An 8,338-nucleotide genomic window follows, 5' to 3' on the forward strand; every position below is an offset into this window, starting at 1 on the left:
CAGCGTCCGGGCTGCTCTATTCAGAGGTACCACAGCCTGCCCGAATTTCGGGAAGCCCCTAGAAAAGGTGGGGTAGACATTGGGTGTTCCTAGATTACCTGGGTGGGTTGGCCACGCCCACCGGGACTCCATATTTGTGCTTGTAAAATAATGAAGAAAAATAAACGGAAAAGACTTACAATGGTTACATGGAATGTACGCACGTTACTTGACCGTAGCGCGTCTGACAGACCCGAACGTCGCACAGCACTGGTAGATAGAGAACTTTATAGGTACAGCGTTGATATTGCAGCACTGCAGGAAACCCGCTTGAAAGAACAGGGACAAATTAAAGAGCAAAATTACACCTTCTTCTGGTCTGGCCACCAGAAAGATGGCCCTAGCCAAGCGGGTGTACCTCTTGCAATCTCCAACAAGCTGCTAAGAAACCTACCATCACAACCGAAACCAATCTCTCCCAGATTGATTCAACTTCGACTTGATCTGGATATGCGGCGATCGGCGTCTTGAGCGCCTACGCACCGACAATGACAAATAATAATGAAACAAAGGAACAATTTTACAGTCAACTGGCTGAAACAATCCGATCTGTCCAGAAATCAGATAAAATTCTCATTCTTAGGGACTTCAACGCACGTGTTGGAGGAGACTATGTGACGTGGGACAGGGTGGTCGGCAAGTTTGGCCGTGGAAAAACCAACAGCAATGGTGAAATGCTGCTGTCGCTGTGCACTGAGTTTGATCTTGCAGTAACTAATGCTTACTTCAACAATCCCGATGGGTGGTACCACTCCTGGTGCCATCCGCGTTCCAAACACTGGCACCTGCTCGACTATGTGCTTACTCGAAGAGCAGACATTAAGGACGTATGCAGCACACGGGCACTGCGTGGTGCGGATTGCCACACTGACCATCGAATGATTCGGACGAAGCTGAAACTGACTGTAGATCCACCACGTCGGAAAACTGCAGCAAAACCAACCAAACATTTGAATGTAGCGGCCCTTCGGGACCTAGAAGTGGCAAAAAAGCTAGCAATCGGCATGGACGCAAGCCTTAATTGTGAACAGCCTGAAAACACCTCACCTGAATTCCTTTGGCATGACTTTAAATAAAAAGTTTATGACACTGCATCTAAAGTGCTTGGCCATCCTGAACGTCGTAATGCTGACTGGTTCAACGTAAGTGATGCTGAGATACAGGTACTTCTGGAAACCAAAAGGAAGATGTTCAACGAGACTCTGCATAAAGGATGCACGCGGTCTGTAACTGCTCTATACAAACAATCAAAAGCAAAGCTGCAGAAGAGACTCCGAGAAATGAAAAACCAGTGGTGGCTCAACAAACCTGCAGAGATCCAACAGTTTAACGATGCTAAAGACAGTAAAAATCTGTTTGCCACACTAAAAGAGGTATTTGGGCTATCCAAGGGAACTGCTACACCTGTTACCAGCAATGATGGCACACAGGTTTACACAGAAAAGAAGGAAATAATGTTCCGTTGGGTTCAGCACTTTAGTTAGCTGCTTAACCGTCCATCTACGGTGAATGACAACGTAATTGATCAGATAAAGCAACGATCTATTAATGATGCGCTCGCTGAACCACCAACAATGGACGAGCTGGAATCGGCCATCAAGTTGTGTAACAATGGCAAATCACCGGGTGCAGATGGGATACCCGTAGAAATCTTCAAACACGGTGGCAGCCAACTCCAGGAAAAGATGCTTCAAATCATCATTGAATCATGGAACAGAGAAATAATGCCAAGTGACTTTAAAAATGGTATCATCATCACGATTTACAAACGGAAAGGTGACCGTAAGGTTTGCGGAAATCACCGTGGAATAACACTTCTCTCTATCGCTGGTAAGCTGTATGCAAAGATCCTTATCATGCGCCTGTCGACCTTGTCCGAGAGATTGCTCCCGGAAACACAATGTGGTTTCAGACCCAATCGCGGTTCAACAAACATGATATTCACGCTACGCCAAATTCAAGAAAAATGTCGTGAACAGAAAATGCCGCTTTACATTTGCTTTGTAGACTTCTGTAAAGCTTTCGACAGTGTCACGCATGATGCATTATGGAAGATCCTTGCTAAGTTTGGCTGCCCGGAGAAATTTGTCAACATCGTCAAACTATTTCACGATGGTATGACAGCACAGGTACTTGTCGGCGGAGAACTATCTGAAGCGTTCCCAGTAACTGGTGGTCTGAAACAAGGATGCACTCTGGCACCCACACTTTTTAGTCTCTTTCTTGCAGCGGTATTAGAAGCATGTACGATTGATCCACCAACCGAAGGTGTGTGGCTGCGCACACGGTATGATGGTAATTTATTCAACAAACACCGTCTGACTGCAACATCGAAAGTTAATGACGTTTGCGTGCAAGAACTTCTTTATGCTGATGATTCTGCCTTTGTGGCACACTCCGAAGCCGAATTGCAACAGCTGGTTGAGCGCTTCGCAAGTGCAGCTGCAGATTTCGGTCTTACCATCAACACGACAAAGACAGAAGTAATGTATCAACCGCCTCCTGGTTCCCCGTACCTCGAACCACAGATCCTTCTTAATGGTGCCCTGCTCCCAACTACGAAGAGTTTTACTTACCTTGGCAGTATGGTGACGTTTGATACCAACTTGGATGTTGAGATTGGGCGACGGACTCAAGCGGCATGTGCATTCTTCAGAAGACTGCAAGACCGATTGTGGAACAGACGGGGTATAAAGCTGGCAACCAAGATTGCGGTGTATCGTGCAGTTGTCCTACCAGCACTACTATATTCGTCCGAGACGTACACACTCTACAGACGACATTAAAAGAGGCTCATGAAAACTCAGCAAAGACACCTACGCTATATCATGGGCATACGCTGGCAAGATCGGGTCACCAATGAAGAAGTACTGCAAAGAGCTGCAATGGTCAGCATCGAATCGACCATCATGCGATCACAATTACGATGGACAGGTCATGTCATACGGATGAACAGCGAGCGTCTGCATTGTCAGATCCTTTATGGAGAACTGAAAGAAGGTGGCAGATCTGTTGGCCGACCATTTCTCCGCTATAAAGACTCATTGAATAGGCAACTGAAATCGGATGAGATTCTACCAGGGAGCCTTGAGAAAGTTGCTACCAATAGAATGGAATGGAGAAGGCTCATCAATACAGCATCTGATGTAGCTGAAGCAAAACGATGTGATGCTGCCAAAAAGAATAAGGATGCCAGACACGCTGCTGCAAGATGCCCACGTGTAATTGATGACAATTCACCAACCTGCAATATCTGTGGCTTTCGGAGTGTCAGCGAATTTGGACAGCGTAGCTACGCAAGGAAACACAGGCAAAAACAATTTTAATGAAGGAAAAAAAACAAATAAATAAACAAATAAATAAAAAATAAATTTAAATAAATGAATAAATAAATAAATTAATTAATTAATTAATTGAATAAATTAATTAATAAATTATTAAATAAAATAAAAAAATAAATAAATATAGATAAATATAAATAAATAAATAAATGAATGATGGGTCGGATCAGTCATCATCGAAAACGATGGACAGCCAATGATTATTACCTGATGATGACGTGGGAAACGTCCAAGCATGTCGTTCATAAGCATCATATACTTTATTACATGCATTACTGCATTTCCATTTGTATATCTTATGTTCTTACTAAATATTCAAAATAATTGTTATCTTATGTTCTTACTAAATAATCGAAATAATTGTTATGAATGAATAATACTTTAAGTTTTAAAAAATGGTTCCTGTGGGAATCAATCACACCACTTCCAGTTTATGTTGCTTCCTATCAATTAAAAAATTATTAATCTATAAAATGAGAGATGGGTTCTTTCCAAAAACAATAATTTTCTACATTAAAACATGAGATTGCAAGGTATTAAAAGCATAGGAAAAATCAAGAAATAGTCAACGTCCTATTCAAGACCTGAAGTAAACAAATGACGACACTATAATTCAATAATCCTAATACAATGGGAATACTTAAAAGGTGTGATATTTTCTAATTAAATATAGGAAGTGCGGTGTTTCGTAAATTAAATTAGGGTTTAGGCTGTCGCCAGAAAAATAGGGCATATGTAATACACCAAGTACCAGTCAGTCAAGACTACATTACAACAGGTTGCAAATATATACATATCTTATGAAGTCCTTTGCATTGCTTGGGGATATCCGTCACTGATCAAACAAAATATTAAAATATCACCTTATAATTCCCATATACATACATTACCATAGTATTCCTGACCTCAATATACAACACTTGCATAAATACTTGCTTGTTTTGTCTTATATCTTATCGGTAGTATTTAAACCGTTAATAGCATAAGCGTTATTACCTGATGATGACGTGGGGGAACGTCCAAGCATGTCGTTCATAAGCATCATATACTTTATTACATGCATTACTGCATTTCCATTTGTATATCTTATGTTCTTACTAAATATTCAAAATAATTGTTTTCTTATGTTCTTACTAAATAATCGAAATAATTGTTATGAATGAATATTATTTTAAGTTTAAAAATATGGTTCGTGTGGGAATCAATCACACCACTTCCAGTTTATGTTGCCATAAAAAAAAGGTTCATGTTGGAATCGAAACCACAAGCCATAAGCAATATATGCGATGAACCTATGTACTACACAAAGCACCAGTCAGTCAAGACTAAATTACATGTAAATGTAAATGTATACATATATAATGAAGCCCTTTGCATTGCTTGGGGAAATCCGTCACTGATCAAACAAATTATTACAATATCACTTTTATATACATGATTTACCATAGTATTCCTGACCTCTATATACATCACTTACTTTAATACTTGCTTGTTTTGTCTTATATCTTATCGGTAGTATTTAAACCGTTAGTATATACCTATTGTATTGTTAAGAATAGGCTTGGTACCAAAATAAAAATAGTAAATATTTATTTTTAATTATGAGAGTTGATTAGTTCAAAAATCATAATTATGTCATTAAGAAATTTTAACACGTTTATCCCAAAAATTTGAAATAATTAAAACAAATTGCTTTCTATCAATTAAAAAGTTATTAATCTATAAAATGAGAGATGGGTTCATTCCAAAAACAATAACTTTTTACATTAAAACATGAAATTGCAAGGTATTAAAAGCATAGGAAAAATCAAGAAAAACGACCCACTCAAGACCTGAAGTAAACAAATGACGACAACATAATTAAATAATCTTAATACATTGGGAATACTTAAAAGGTGTGATATTTTCTAATTAAATATAGGAAGTGTGGTGTTTTGTAAATTAAATTAGGGTTTAGGCTGTCGCCAGAAAAATAGGACACGTAATACACCAAGTACCAGTCAGTCAAGACTACATTACAACAGGTTGCAAATATATACATATCTTATGAAGCCCTTTGCATTGCTTGGGGATATCCGTCACTGATCAAACAAATTATTAAAATATCACCTTATAATTCCCATATACATAATTTACCATAGTATTCCTGACCTCAATATAAACACTTGCATAAATACTTGCTTGTTTTGTCTTATATCTTATCGGTAGTATTTAAACCGTTAATAGTATAAGCGTTATTACCTGATGATGACGTGGGAGCATAAGCATCATATACTTTATTACATGCATTATTGCATTTCCATTTGTATATCTTATGTTCTGACTAAATATTCAAAATAATTGTTATCTTATGTTCTTACTAAATAATCGAAATAATCGTTATGAATGAATAATATTTTAAAATATTATACTTTTTGACTTGACTATTTTTACTGTACAACAACGTTGAAACTAGATTAGTGATGTTGAAATATTATGTTTTACACAAAAACATAATTTCTATAGCGTCCATACATTGCTCAATTTTTTTTTTTTTTTATAGTTTCGCTTTTTCATTGATATCTCGATATTTAGTTTATTTTTTTTTATAGTTTTTTTTTAGTTTTGTTTAACTTGCTCAGATTCCCAGTAAACGCAGATATTGGATTTGATTTTATTTTATTTTATTAAAGTACACCTATACTAGTTCACCTGAACATAAAAAGAAACCAAAATAATATATCGTAACATAATAAAAGACCTATTTGTTTTTGTTTTTTTTATAGTTTCGCTTTTTCATTGATATCTCGATATTTAGTTTTTTTTTTTTATAGTTTTTTTTTAGTTTTGTTTAACTTGCTCAGATTCCCAGTAAACGCAGATATTGGATTTGATTTTATTTTATTTTATTAAAGTACACCTATACTAGTTCACCTGAACATAAAAAGAAACCAAAATAATATATCGTAACATAATAAAAGACCTATTTGTTTTCCGGTTGCTTATGCGTTGCATAGGCGTAGATCCCGGGGGAGATGGGGGATATATATCACCCCATATTTGACAGGGGGGAATGGTCCATTGTATCATCCCCCCCCCCAATGTCTTATGCGCTTACAAAGATGAAAATTAGCATAATATATTAATGTTGATAACAAAATTATTTTATCTGGTACCAATCTAAGCTCTTCTTTCCTTAGATGTTAGATGTGCTTGCAGAGAGAGCCACATTTCACACTGAAAGGTGTGTACGACATCAGTAATGTTATGTCAATTCCAAGAATGTTTAAGGTTATATCGGTTGATGAAGAATTTATTGATTAGGCCTATAATAGCAAATTGCATTAATTTATTTTGCAAAAACAAGGTTTCCAGCTTCAGAGGGTGGCACATCCCCTGTCCGCACAAGGGCACGCATTGGCGCTAACACCAGGCGCGTAACAGGGGTCTTGGGTCAGAGTGGGTATTTATTTTCCCGGTTAGTAATTTACTATACCCACCCCACCCCCCATATAGAAAACGAGACGCCGACACATTGCTTATCTTATTTATAATATAGGCCACGCACGTTTGTTTGAAACTAAATATAAGCATTTTAATCATGGTTTTATTTATTACAATCATATTCTTTCACCATCAATACACATCGAGGCACTTCTTTTAGGTTAAAACGATCTATCTTAAATTTGTCTTTCTTGAGTCTTTGACTATTATGTGTTTAAATAGCTTAAAAGGATAAACATGTAAATGCCCTAAAAAATGCGCGCAAAGCGCGCAAAATATATTTGTGTTTTTAATTCTGATTTCGTCGGAATTAATGAAAACTCCCTAAAATGTGCAATTTATAGAGAAAATTGGCCTACAGTAACAAGAAATGCGCGGAAAGAATTTGAGAATTTTAGGCACTTTCAGAGGATGCATTTGTCAAGGGGTTGGGAAAGATTTTCCAAAGATGGATATTTTCCCCTTATCCCCCGGTGTTTTTAATTCTAAATTCGTTGAAATTGATCAAAACTCCCTAAAATGTGCAATTCTTAGAGGAAATTGGCCCATGTTAACAAGAAATGCGCGCGAAGCGCGAGAAATTGGAGGTTTTTAGGCAATTTCAGGGGATGAAAAGGGCATTTATAAAGGGGTGGGGAAGATTTTCCAAAGATAGATATTTTCCCCTTGTCCCCCAGTGGTTACGCCATCGGGCAGCATAGATCGAAGTTATGACAGTTTTTGAAGTGGAGAAGGGGTTGCAGGGTGTTGTGAGTCTGGTCATTATGATATCTTCCTTTTTATTCTTGTCTTTATTTTTCTCTTCTCTTTTTCTTTTCCTTTCCTTTTCTTTTCCTCTTTTTTCTCTTTTCCTCCCTCTCCTCTCTTTCTTTTCTCTTATTCCCCAGCCCAGTACGACGGCTTGTTCAGCCCGGTAAAAACCGTCATAGGAGGGGCAGTTTCCCCCTCCCCCGTGCCTGTTACGACACTGGCTAACACGCCAATCATCCCCCCACCCAATGAAAAATACTTTTCTACGCCACTGATGCGTTGCTCCTTTGATCTTGTTTGGAATTGGAAAATAATGAAAAGAACATTATGATATGAAAATATTTATATGATACGTAAAACGCAGACATTGGATTTTATTTTATTTTATTTTATTAAAGTACTATACACCTATTCTAGTTCACCTGAACATAAAATAAAACACCAAAACAATATATCGTAACATAATAAAATAAGACCTATTTGTTTTCCGGTGGATTTTCACATGCGTTGCGTCTTTGATCTTGTTTGGAATTGGCAAATAATGAAAAGAACATTATAATATAAAAATATTTATATGGTATAAAATGATAATTTGATTTACATGCATGCATTAATAACGTAACAGGTAATAAAAAAAATATTTAAATGTTTGAATTTTATGAAACTGTAAAATGAAAGTAGAGCAGACACATTATATAGATAGCCCCTATATATAATTATATATA

This window comes from Anneissia japonica, unplaced genomic scaffold (genome assembly GCF_011630105.1).
Source record: "Anneissia japonica isolate Jap-2015-1 unplaced genomic scaffold, ASM1163010v1 scaffold2167_len242483_cov200, whole genome shotgun sequence".
NCBI lineage: Eukaryota > Metazoa > Echinodermata > Crinoidea > Comatulida > Comatulidae > Anneissia > Anneissia japonica.